Source organism: Dipteris shenzhenensis, chromosome 33 (genome assembly GCF_047967505.1).
Source record: "Dipteris shenzhenensis isolate YYH24624 ecotype China chromosome 33, Dip_SZ_1.0, whole genome shotgun sequence".
Classification (NCBI taxonomy): Eukaryota; Viridiplantae; Streptophyta; class Polypodiopsida; order Gleicheniales; family Dipteridaceae; genus Dipteris; species Dipteris shenzhenensis.
This window is the reverse complement of record NC_141628.1, coordinates 6,980,917-6,995,417: the sequence shown is the minus strand read 5'-3', so window position 1 is coordinate 6,995,417 and position 14,501 is coordinate 6,980,917.

The following is a 14,501-nucleotide window of genomic DNA, read 5'->3' as shown; positions in this document are numbered from 1 at the left end:
AAAGCGAAGGATGTGTCCTACCCTGTGTACATGCGCATCAATTTCACAGACAGTGACTGCTCAGAGACAATCACTTTGCATGTCCCCCCCCTCACACATCATGCAGTTCAAAGAAGTCTTCTAGGTGGACGAGTTTTACCATGTGGAAGGGCCTAAGATAACCAAAAGAGCACCTGGAGAAGGGGACACATCATCGTTCTCTTTAGATGATGTGATAACAACAGTAATCAAGGGCGAGCCTTTTGCAAGTAATATTTTTGTTTGTCCCAGAGAATTTCATTCACCGGTACACACCATGGGCCGCGAATCAAATAGAGAACTTGAGGGCACATTTCATGTCCGTCATTGACACAATCGCCTTCGTGATTATCAAGGTGGATTTAGATGGCCCTCCAATAAACCAAATCACTATTGCTGACGGACCTATTAGATATCAATGCTCCACTCTCATGAACTACACGGGAACCAGCTAACTCTACTTGTAAGCCCCCCATATGAGGAGAAGGCATTTGAGTAGCTAGGTTATCCGGTAGGTCCTGGTTTGGACACTAGAGTGGGGCCGTGTGTGGCCTGATGGCGAGACGGCTTCAGATAGAGTTGGCACACTACCAACTAGGCTACATGCAAGTGCCAGAAGGCATCCCATGACTGACCAATAGACGGAGCATTTCCCAGGGTAGCCCACTCTCGAGTTGTGGGGCTCGTTTGGAGCCCCAGATGATCCTGGATGGCTCTAGGCCAAACGGACACCATAGGTGAGTTGCTCTATTCTGTGCCACGGTTCTAACGTGTGGTCGGTGGCCTATTTCAGGACCGACCTCCAGTCGACCGTTTTGGGTCGACTGGGTCGATCTCCCAATTGGGTCTAACCGACTACGACTAGTGGCTATAAAAGAGCAAGCCCGTGAAGCCCATCATTATCACTGGCTACAGCAACCCTGGTTCCTTAGCATCCAGCCTCCATCCTCTACTGTTTCCAGCATGCCATCGAAGCTTCTCACACAGCAGCGCACGGCTGGGAGGCAGCGCCATCTATTGTATCAGTTTTACAGTAATCAAATTTTTGATTCTCCATACTATCTTCTTTTCTCTCTTGCATACGAGATCCTGTTATCTGTTGAGCACAGACGTTCTATTGTTTTCTTACATGGTATCAGAGCTTGGGCTCTAGCAAGAAGATTTGGTAGTGTGTTTTTCTGCGAGCAGATTGTGAGAAATGGCCCAGCCCGCAAGACTGTGAATCCCACTATTCGACGAAAGCGAAAAGTTGGACAACACTAACTATCCACTCTGGAAGTTCAAGATGAAGACCATCCTAAGCGCATATGAGATTTGGGATACTGCTACTGGGGTGGACGTGAAGTCGGTTGCGAGACCGAGTCCAGCCAATGCAGCACAACAAATAGTACCAACTGCGGATGAGATTCTCGCGTGGACAAGAAGAAATGCAGATGTGATGTGTTCTATTGTCTGCAGTGTAAGTGCTTCAGTCATGGCGTTAATTCAACATGTCACCACAGCGGAGGAGGCATGGACGGTCTTGAAAAATCAGTACGAGACCACAAATCAGATGCGGATTTAGAATCTAGAGACTCAACTCGCGAACGAGAAACTGTCAGAGTCTGAAACAGCAGAGAATTTCATCACCAAGGTGAAGAATCTGCGCGATCAAATGACTGCGATTGGCATCACCATCACCAGCGAGAATCTAGCACGAAGGTGCATATGGATTCTCCCACCAAAGTACGATGGTCTTGTTACAGCGCTAAATACGCAGAATAGAAATCCGCCCCTCAACTTTGAGGATTTCAGCGTGATGCTTCTAGAGGAGATGCGCCAGAAGACGAGGACTGGAGAAGATTCGGCTTTCTTCGCTGGATCAAAGAAAGGTAAGGGTAAGGACTCTAGTAACCCATCTTCTTCTAATGAAAAAAAGAGAAAGAAGAAGATCAAGTGCTTCTATTGCAACAAGGCAGGGCACAAGCAGAATGAGTACCGAAAGAAGATTGCAGATGAGAAGAACGGAGTAAAGAAAGAGTCCAGCAACAGCACACAAGTAGTACCAGTAGAGCTATTTGTTAGATATCAATGCTCCACTCTCTTGTAACTACACGGGAACCAGCTAACTCTACTTGTAAGCCTCCCATATGAGGAGAAGGCACTTGAGTAGCTCGGTTATCTGGTAGGTCCTGGTTTGGACACTAGATGGGGGCCATGTGTGGCCTGATGGCTGAACGGCTTCAGATAGAGTTGGCACACCGCCAACTAGGCTACATGCAAGTCCAGGAAGGCATCCCATGACTGACCACACTGAGGGTAGATGGAGCATTTCTTGGGGCAGCCCAATCTTGGGTTGCAGGGCCCGTTTGGAGTCCTAGATGATCCCAGATGGCTTTGGGCTGGTTCTATCATGTGGTTGGTGGTTCTATCGTGTGGTCAGTGGTCGATGGTTGCTCTATTTTGCGCACTGGTTCTATCATGTGGTCAGTGGCCTATTTCAAGACTGACCCCCAGTCGGCCATTTTGGGTGGACTGGGTCGGTCACCCAATTGGGTCTAACCGACTATGACTGGTGGCTATATAAGAGTAAGCCCGTGAAGCCCATTTTATCACTGGCTACAGCAACCCTTATTCCTTAGCATCCAGCCTCTGTCCTCTACTGTTTCCAGCTTGCCATCGAAGCGTCTTTCACAGGAGCGCATGGCTGGGAGGCAGGGCCATCTATTGTATCAGTTCTACAGTAATCAAATGTTTGATTCTCCATACTTTCTGCTTTTCTCTCTTGCATACAAGATCCCGTTATCTATTGAGTAAAATCCACCTTTCTGAATGGAGATCTCAAGGAGGAGGTATACGTGGAACAACCACCAGGTTCTGTGATCCTCGGTTCAGAAGGTAAAGTCTGTAAACTAAAGAAGGCACTTTACGGGCTGAAACAGGCCCCACGAGTGTGGTTAGTGGATTGATGCCTACTTTCCACAAAACAATTTTAGGAGGAGCCCATCTGATGCAAATTTGTATATCTACACAGAAGGAGGCAGGTGTATGATTGTGGTCCTTTATGTGGACGACCTTGTCATAACAGGGAACCATGAAGAAAAGATCTCGTAGACAAAGCAGTTGCTAGGAAGAGTGTTTGAAATGAAAGATGCATTTCTGTTTGGGGATTGAAGTTTGGCAAGACCCAAAACTAATTTTCATCTCACAACTGAAGTATGCTGGAGAGATACTGAAGGCATTTGGCATGGCTGAGTGCAAGACAGTTGGCACCCCTATGGAGGTTAACATGAAGCTCTCAAACGAGGATTCATCACCACTAGTGGATGAAGCAAAGTACAAAAGGCTTGTGGGCAGTTTGATTTACTTGTGCAACACATGACCGGACATCACTTTTGCGACTGGTGTACTAAGCAAGTTTTCCAATAAGCCCCGAGAGAGCCATAGGAGGGTAGAGATGCGGGTGCTGAAATACATCAAAGGCACACTTGATTATCATGGCATCACCTATACCAAGAGCAACATCTTGACCAGATTCAATGACTCAGATTGGGCAGGAGACGTGGACAACAGGAGATCAGTGCTAGGTTACTGTTTCTCACTTGGATCTGGAGCTGTGTCATGGGCCAGCAAGAAGCAACCCACAATTGCTCTTTCTTCTACCGAGGCTGAGTACAAATCAGCATGTTTTGCTTCTTGTGAGGCAGTGTGGTTGAGGAGGATTTTAGGGGACATGGGTGTAGTGCAGAACAAGCCTACACAGTTATCATGTGACAATTCAGAGTTGCATCGCCATTGCAAAGAACCCTATGTTCCATGCTCGCACAAAACACATTGAGATTCAATATCACTTTGTACGTGAGCTCATCATGGATGGAGAGGCCAACTTGGTATACTGTCCAACTACAGAGAATGCTGCCGGCATCTTCACGAAGGCTCTTGGAAGAGACTTGCTGGAGAGGCATCTTCATCAACTTAGCATTGGGCCGAAAAAGTAAGTTCACTTGCGGGTGGACATTGAGGGGTGGTATTAGATATCAATGCTCCACTCTCGTGTAACTACGCAGGAACCAGCTAACTCTACTTGTAGGCCCCCATATGAGGAGAAGGCATTTGAGTAGCTAGGTTATCTGGTAGGACCTAGTTTGGACACCAAATGGGGGCCATGTGTGGCCTGATGGTTAGACGGCTTCAGATAGTGTTGGCACACTCTCAACTAGGCTACATGCAAGTGCGGGAAGGCATCCCATGACTGACCGCACTGAGGGTAGATGGAGCATTTCTTGGGGCAGCCCACTCTCGGGTTGCGGGGCCCGTTTGGAGCCCTAGATGATCCCGAATGGCTCTGGGCCAAATGATAACCATAGGTTAGTTGTTCTATTCTACACCACGGTTCTAATGTGTGGTCGGTGGCCTATTTTGGGACTGACCTCCAGTTGGCCGTTTTGGGTTGACTGGGTCGGTCTCCCAAGTGGGTCTAACTAACTACGACTGGTGGCTATATAAGAGCAAGCCCGTGAAGCCCATCATTATCACTGGCTACAGCAACCCCAAGTCCTTAGCATCCAGCCTCCGTCCTCTACTGTTTCTAGCATGCCATCGAAGCTTCTCACATAGGAGCGCACGGCTGGGAGGTAGTGACATCTATTGTATCAGTTTTATAGTAATCACATTTTTTATTCTCCATACTATCTACTTTTCTCTCTTGCATACGAGATCCTGTTATCTGTTGAGCACAGACGTATTGTTTTCTTACTGCGACAGTGAGCAAAACTCAACCTAACATTTCCTTGGCCTCCTTCCTGCCCCCCCTCCCTCCCCCCCCCATTGCATCTATTTTGATCCCCATGTTTTCCTCGCTAAGCAGCTTTCCTTCATTGCGGATAGACTCCAGACTCTTGCGCACCCAGTGCAGGAATATATGGACAAGGGGATCATCATGTACGTATCGAAGAACATATCTTACATGTGTGCTAGGCATGCACTTGGCATTTTTGACTTCACCACTCTCAGTGCAGTGCCCGAAGGGAGCTTGAGAACATCCCTGCATGATGGCGTAGTTGCCACGCGCTCGCTGTTACTCAAGAAGAGGTCAACGGGAGAGTTCATTGTCAACAGTTCCAGCTTCATCACAAAGTTCAGTGAGAGTGTTTAGAAGCGATGCTTGCTAGTTCTCCCAACCCCTTGTGAATACTCACTCTCCTTTGTGCAGCGCTTTCAGTTGTTAGGTCACGTACATATTTTGTGCCTCCTCCATGGTTTTTTCACATGTGCATTTGTAGCCATGGCAAAACACTGTACAAATTGGCACACTCCCACACCAACACATCCAATGTAAAAGCTTTCGTATAACAAAAAAACTTATGATGCATTGCCTTCATTGCTCTATAACATCCACCTCCATGATGTCTCTCTTTGATTGTAAGACATCCCCCCCACCCAAAGTACAAAATACACAAAATTTTCCCATCGAGCGCTCACTTCTACTACCCATGAGTAAAATCTTCCCCTATTGCATCCTTTTGCAGTGCAAGTCACAATGAAGAAACACCAACTCGGCAACTTCTTGGCAATCCCTGGGTTGCAACCGAGGCTGCACATTGCCCTGCCTACTTCTCAGCATTAACCCTTTGGTCAATGTGGAATGTTTGGTGCTACATAAGCTATTGAAACTCGAGCCATTACAACCACTACCCCCTGTGCTCTCAAAGGCAACCTATTTCGAGACCGCAAACGTATTACATCCTTCTTCCAATCGCTTTCGTTCATATGCACGTAACGAAGAAAATATAGATATTCAAAACTCCGCCTTCTAGAGTAAACAAGTCCATTTCCTAATAGTCCATGAAGAGTATTTTCTACTCTGCTCTGATACTATAGATTCGGGGCTAATTGGGTAAGCTTCGGGCCGTCTTCAATGACTCCGGCACCAATGCACTATTGTTTGGGTGTACAAACTACTACCTCACTTGCCCCATGATGCCCTCAACTGCCCCGCAACAGTAAGGACATTTGCTTGCTGCCTGCAATTAGTTCACGCTTCCCTTATGCACTATTTCCTCTAAGGGCCATTGTAGAACTCCAAAGAAGCATTGGAAATACTCTAAGCCTATCCTGATGGGGCTTGCAGCTACACTTTCCAAGCTCAACTTCAAAGTGGACGAGGAGTTCTCGAATAGCCACCCATGTAATACAAAGGTGGTGGCCCGTTTGCAAGCTCTGCTCCCCACACTCTCCCACAATATAATAGTTGGCATTCTTAGAGCTGAGACTCTGCATTGTAACAGCAAGTTGACAGTACCTCCTAGTGTATTGTTTCCCCTGCAAAGAATGTTTCCTAAAATGGCTTACGCCAACGACTAGGACTGCAACAACTCCAACATTGCGGGGGACATGCACATGTGATCTGCCAGTGCATAGAGGCACTACACAGGGTAAACAATCACTCTTTCTCCATATATTTGTATGATGTCATGTTGCTTACTAGCATTCTAGATTTGGGGGAAATAGATGGTGACCTACACAAAACCTTTTGATTGACGAATCCGTCACATCCGGCGTGGTCTTGCCATTAACACAAATCAGAACAAAATGGGCGCACAACACTTGGAAAAAGGAAGACAAGCTTGGACGTCCCCGCTAAGGACATAGCGAGGTCATATGGCAGATGCATGTGGGCAACAGCCATGACCTAAAGGCTACCTGCAATAAGATCTAGAAGCTCAGGGCAGCTAGTTATCAAGCAAGCATAACAACAATTGAAGCTACCATACCAAGAAACACAAATTCTTTGCAAGGAAATAACATCCTCTTGCATCCTGCAGAGGAGGCCTGAGCACACAGCAAAGAAGCTAGAACCAAAAACCAAATAAGAATCAAGAAGACAAACCGTACGTACCATCGAAAAACAAAAGACACGCCTAGTTTTACATGCACCTGTTGTGACTACCTGACATTCAAAGTGAAACTGAAGTACATGACCCTCGAGATTCTTGTGGAGGGAGCCAGCAACGAAGCCTCTCCCCCCCTTGCAGGTTTTCCCAGAGTAGTCTACGAGTAGTGCCAAAACTAGCTCAAGAAGAGCAAGACCCCTGCGCGCTCGAAGTCAAAGATGCAGATGTCCTCTGCACGAGCCAATACCGCATTGCTCAATAAAGTCAAGGAATGCCTTATTTCAATAAGAATACCATTTGCACAAATCAAGCAACTGACTTATGAGGGGCAGCTTGGCCTACATGGAATTGTTGTGAATGTGTTCACCGATGTCTACAGGGCCCAGCAAATACTCCCCTGCTTCTTGTCTGATACTGCAACAGTCATGGTAGCAATCAAGCGGCGCATGAGGTACACACACAACTACATTAGTGGTTTGGTGTGCCTGACACTGACAATGCATGCACTGCATGAAATGCTAGAAACACCACTTTACTTAGAAAACAATGTCAAAGTAAACCAGATGTGGTTGGAGCATATGCGCATTCTACAGTGCAGGGCCGAAGATTCTGGGACATCAACTCCGGAAACGAAAGATGAGTACACACCAAATGAGGTTGTAGTAGACACTCTTGTCTAAGGCATTTACACATCCCAGCAAGTTGTGGACTATGAAAGCAAGCCCATTGTGGTTGCCCCATCGGAGGGTTACTGCCCGCTCGGACTATTCAAAGACGAGCATTGTGAAGAGCTTGCATTTTTTACTCTTTTTTTTGGGTGCCCAAGAACATACTGTGCATTCGATAGAGAAAGTTATCAGGACAGTCAAGTGGGAAGTACACAATGAGGATCGACGATTTGCACTCTCCATTGAGAACATTTTATTCAAGACAATGAAAGTGCTAGTGTGGCAAGTGTTATCCTCTATGTGGGTCTAGCTAAGGAAAGCACAACTGCAGGGAAAAACAATTGAGGTATGCTTGATGATGATGGACACAAACATTGACAGACTACTGCAATCTAAAATTGGTTTGTGGGACTTCGTTTGCCTCTGAACATTAGTAGATTACAAAAGCAGCGACTCAAAAGAAACCTTTTTGCCATGGTCAAGAAGCTCAAGGCCCTGACATTCTTCATGACGCTTTCTGCTACTAAGAAAAACTGGGAGCCGTTAATACTATGCCTGTGTCAATTGAGACAAGCCAGCAATCCTCAAGAAGCAAGCAACATTGACGCCAATGCACAAGAGTTGACTAGGGCAGACCCCATAACAATCGCGTAGTATTATGTGCATCGATTCAGGGCTTTAAAGACTTTGCTCTGACAAGATAAAAGCATTCTAGGAAAAATTAATGATTTCCTTTTCGTGAGAAAATTTCAAAACAAAGGAAGCCGGCATGACCATGGATTGCTATGGATAGACGACACGCCACTTTTTGGGACGAGCGGTTTGAATTCATCGACATGTGGATCACAACAAAAAGCACCAAGTTGGAAGCCAGCCAATCTAATTTGCAAACACACCGCCACAGGAAAACTTGCAAAAAAAAAAAAAGGGATTGCAGGTTCGGATTTCCTAGGCCGCCAATGCGCTCCCAATGTGGCAAACAAAAATCCTAAGACCTTTGTCCGTCGATATGGACATGGGGGGCACAAAGCCAATTTTCAAAAGATTAAAAGAACCCTACCTGACAAAACAATTGATGCAACAACGATCGATGACTTCCTCCAAGTATTGTCAATAACCGATGAGGATTATGAGCTGGCAATTAGAAGCAGCCTCTATGAAGCAAAAGTCTTGTTGAGAAGACACCCCTAGGATGTGTACACAAACAATTTCAATTCGGCATTGACAAAGCTATGGGGGGCAAATACTGACATCCAATTTGTCATGAACCCACATGGGGCAGCAACATACTATACATCATACATGACTAAAACCAACAAAGAAACAAATGTTGCAATGGAGAACGCAATGGAGTAAAGCATTAGGGAAAATGCTCTAGCTGATGGTCGTGTTCGTAAGGTGGGGAATGCCATCCTAAACACACAACACATCAGTGCCCAACAAGCTATTTAACTTTGCCTTTCACTTCCCTTGACAACTTCAACAAGAGAGTTTATGTGCATAAACACAAACCCAATCGAGGAGAGAACGGTCCTGCTCAAGCGCCGTGCCCAGTTGGAGTTGCTACAACCCGAGAGCACCCATGTATTCTTTGATGATATTATCACAAAGTACACCAAAAGGTTGCCCTCTTTGCATGCAACATGCCTGGCTTCATTTGCTAGCAACTACATGGTCACAAAGAGAATTAGCAAACTAAGAGGACTTCCAAAGAGGTCTTTGTTGTGCAAAGCACTACAAAGATCCTCCTAATAAAACCAACATCCTGCACCTGTTTTACACAAACAGCGCCAAGGACAAACACAACAAGACTGTGTTCAATAGCATAGAAGGTACACCACACATCCTCCTTACAAGCGATTACATTCAAATTTCATGTAGGAAAAAGATAACGATCCCCGACAACCCAAGAAAAACCACAGGGCTACACAAAGAGCTGCATGTGAAACCTGGGATGATAGTTGATATATGTTTGGGAAACCTTGACATCGGTGACAGGATTGTGAATGGTGCCAATGGCATTTTCAAAGGTGCAGACATCTCCAAAAGACCATCTATTGTATGGATCGAACTAAACGATAGAAGAGCAGGGGAACATGAACACTTCAAGCCCCTATAGATCTCAAGCATGTGCACAATATTCAAATATTTTTAGAAAGAGAAACATCATACTTATAGATGATATTCCATTCAAGGTGTCCCTCAATGATCCAAGAAATTTCTTTTCTCGAATCCATTCAAAGGTGCAATTGTAAACGATGAGCTCATGACAAGGCTTTTACCCTATCTATTGAAATTGAAAAAAAATTGTGATGTTAGGAACATCATCGAGTCAACAGGATATGGGCAACAACCTATGATACTAGGCCATCCATTTTGCAAACACTCTAAACATGTCATAAGGATGCAGCAAAATAGAACAAGTACTGAAAGTTCATCAAAACCAAACTCCGAACACTCAACTACACAAAGTAGTCCAAACACCACAAGGCAATGCCAAAAAAAACAACATTAGGGAGCATGTTGAGGATCCCAAGAGCCAAGAGAGCTATACATAAGAAGTCCAATGAAGAGCACTAAAGTACCCATAGTAGAGCAACAAAGGAATGACAAACTCGATCCACCAATACAATTGACAAAAGATATACAATAGGATTATATCAAGGATCCCAAGCCCTAAGATTGTTGTACACAAGAATTCAAACAAAGAGCATTACAAAGCAAGAAAGGAATCAGAAACTTGATCCACTAGTATAATTAAGACGAGCGCAAATCAAGGATGTTAGTTTCGTTAACAAGTGAAACTTTTATATTGGCATCAAAAGTTTGAATTCCCTAATAAAAATAAAAGTTTGAAACATTTGCCATGATTTGAAACTTTCATATGAAAAAATTAAACGTTTCACCAGGTTCTAAAGGTTTTACTTTAAGATTCAAAAGAAGATATATAAAATCATACTATGTTCTATCATTATTGTGAAACTTAAAAAACTAAATACAAGCTTCATCAAGATTTTATATTAATATATAAATATAGCTTCTATTAAAACATCCATTTTGCACTAGAATATTGAGAGAAATGAGACCTCTTCAACAAATGAGCATGACATGGAAGCTATACTTAGAGTATTAGAACTTGGTTATAATAGATCATACGCAACTAGACATACAGCTAAGAGATATTTACAGCCATTAGAAGCCTAGAGACAAGGATTTAGCTCTTGAAGTATGGTCTATTGTATGGATGTCAATGTCTTCTAGACAAAAAAGAGAAGAGGGTCATTGTTTGCTTGGGTGTAGCCATGTTTGGTGAGGTTAAGGGAATTTTCTCTATATAGGTATCTTGCATGACCCATAACTTACGCATTGCTCAATGGAATTCGGCAAACTTTGTCTTCAAGGTGTAGTACACATTCAAAACTTGAACATGAGACCAAAAAATTATAGAATAAGTATCTGGAACAAGACCTTTAAAGCATTACAAGTGCAATGTTACATGTGAAGCATGCATCTTGAAGACTATAGGATATAGCAATTTACTCAAAACATCAAAATTTTATTATGTACATACATGCAACTAAGTAATCACCCAAAAGTAGACTAAGTGATCTCTGCTCAAACCAATGACAGACATAAATGAGAACATTAGGCATGGGTTAACAGGCCTCCAATGTTGTGCTAAAGTGACGCACACCCATTTGAGGGCACGCTTCATAACATTTTTTTGATTTATTGAAAACCAAAATGAATTGAAAATTTGGAATCCAAACTAGTGGTACTATTGCATGGTGGTCTTAAAACATTGATAGTTGATGATATTGGTATCTAGATTCACCTAAAAAAAGAAGAAGTTGAAAATGTGCAATTTGTGCATGTGCAACGATCTTATTATAAATCCAACACTATTTACAGTTTTGAATTGTTTCTTTTTCCATGCACTTGCCTGCTATATGGCTCATAAGCATTCCAAAGGTCATTGCATTTCATAATACATGGCATCACACTCGATAGCATGTCCTTTGGCCTATTTTTGTTTTGAAGAATTTTAGGCCACATGACACTTGTTTGGGATATCGAATTCTATTGATGTGTATCGTTGGAAGGGGGAAACCTGGCGCCGGCTGAATATTAAGTACTTGCGACCTTTTCCCACCCTGCAAACGTCCCGCATGCACCTTGATGTGACCTTGCGTAGACTTTGGTTTGGCATTGTCTTCTTTCGTTTAAGTTGTCTTATATTCTTTACTCGCCTCAAAAGCTATAGCTTATCTGGGTCTATTCTGGATTGATTGTGGCCATGGAATCAATGGCAACATGCAACTCACCATGGCTTGCAAGAGAAGCAGATGGAGGCTGTGAGATAGGAAAGTTGAAATGTGGCACAAGGAACAAATTGTGGGTCGAGAAAAGCAATGGCACGGTATCAATGAAACTGCAACAGAAGTCACTTTTGCAACATTTATAAAGGGAGAAACAATGAGAAGAAAGAAGACTCCTTGCAGAGCAGCAATAAGAAGCAGTTTGCAGATGGACCCATTCGATCATTGCCATCAGAACGAAGAACATGATCTGTGTGTCACAATTAGTGGAAACATTCAAGGCAGCAATATCAGGCCATTCAGGTGAATACCAGTCTCAAGTCTTCACAAGCTTTAGCCCTACACCCTAAAGTTCATAGAGTAATAACCCTGCCAACACCTTGGGAGATGCACACCCAAGAGGCAATGCTCTCTAACATAACAAATGGCCTACAAAAAGTTAAAGCAGTGCATAGCTTAAATCAACTAGCTAGAAAGAGGGCAACATTAGCTATGTTGGTGTCCCTTGAAAAAAAGGAGAAACGGCTTAGCTGCAAAATGTTGAAAATTCTGTCAATCAGAAGGACCAATGTGGCTCCAATGGTTGAACGTAGAGTAGAAGCAATGCACAATAATCCCGATTGGAGAAGTCTGTGGGCTTCAATAAAATGCAACAAGAGGAGAGACAAGTGTGGAAGTCATTGCTAGAGTGACGACGTTTTGGCATGAAAATACAAGAGTTTCTCCAAATGGAAAGGACATCTCTTAAAAGCAACTGGGATGCAAGGTGTTTGATGAGCACATCATACACATGCTTGATACAACACAGGTCAGTGGTGCCTAAACCAGCACGATGGTTATTTGTGATTGAGCTTTGGGATAGTTTACTTGTTTCATTTCTTAAACCAGGCTTGGACTAAATGTGATTGTCCTAAACTAGCCCGGTGGTTGGAACATGGTGCCATGTGCACATAATTAGAGGAAAAGGTATGATCTAAGGTATGATGTTAGTGTGAATTAAAGTACCCACCCAAGGATTTGGACTACATAAGATGATGTAGAGCAAGGGCTACCACTAGTAGAGATGTGGATAAGAGGATACTACATGGGTTGACTATTCTAAAGGCTCTTTCTATATAAGAAGCCTCTATTGTATTGTTGATAAGTACATCTTGGAATACATTGACTAGAGTGTACCTATCTCTGTTATGGAGTTTCTTCTATGGTTTGATCCCCCTTGATCTTGTTGCTAATTTTTCATTCCACTATGAGACCACAATCCGCATTTTCACATGGTATCAAAGCTTAGGTCTGGCTCTCCTAGCCTAGTTTCAACTCCTTATTAGCAAATGCTTGTATTGAAGGAGATTGTGTTAGACTATGGTTTGTTGAATTTTTCATGTTATATCCATGTGTGTGAATGAGAACACTTCATTGAGAGAGGTCGACTCTTCATAAGTCTAATGTTCATATTTGTAAGGTTTGTAAGGTCTTGTCTAAGAGTATCAAGTTGGTTGTAAGAGAGAAAAGGTCCTTATTTTTTGCCATTTTTTGGTTTCCTCTGGAGGCTTAAGTAGAGTGAGGCCATCGCAATGGTTGGCTAAGGCCTATTTAGTAGCCATCAAGGTGGCTGCCAAGGGTACATGATTAATTAGTGGCTCAAATCGGTGACTAAACCATCCAATAGTATTATAACATTGCAGCAAATATCAAAGGATTGGATTGATCTTATATGCTAAGCGTAAGTCATTTTTACAAAAAAGATTTGATAGCTTGAATTTTGATTAGTTGAATGTGGCTCATGATTATTTGGCTTGCATTCAATTAAGGAGAGTGCAGTTAATTACCAACCACCACGATGGCCCATTATGCTAGGCATGGCGGTTCCTTCATGATTATTTGGATAGTCGGCATGTGATTATTTGTGGCTCAAATTTTGATTCATTGAGTTTGGAATTGATTCTTTGGATGGCACCACCAAGCCTTCTTGTATGCCCATAGTAACTCCTCCTTTCATTGGGGGTCCTCTTCATCCTATTCTCAATGCTCTATACATAGTCGAGCCTCCTCCATGTCCTACCAAAACAAAACTACATCATGAGCTTGACAACTACCTTAAAGGAATAAGAAAAATGATAGACATGGAAATGATATTCATCGTATCTACTACCTCCATATCAAATAGCCAGCTACAAAGCACGTCCTCCTTGTAGCTAATTTCCTCCCTTGTCTCTGGGTCTTTTTCTGCATGGAGGTTATCTTAAACTATCCTTAGATAGAACATGCGCATTGCCTGGGTATACCATAGATTTGCAGTAGGTGGATCGGTCTATAGAGTTTCAGGGCTAGATTTCAAAATGGGCTCTTAGTTGTGTTTGCACTGCACTTAAATAGGGAGAGAGTTCATTGAGCCCAGCCTTATCATTCTTCTTTCATACGACCTAACATGTCCACCTCTCATTAATTGGCTGAGGTTGGTAGTCTTCTCTATCAACGTGTTGGAACTCTAGCAAAGATATGAAAAGATAATGTGCGAGCATTGACTTTCATACATGGAAGTTATAGAAAGAATCACAAATACATGGGGTGATGTCACAAGAATCTATGTGGACTCCAAAACGAATGAATTGTAAATGAATCTCAAA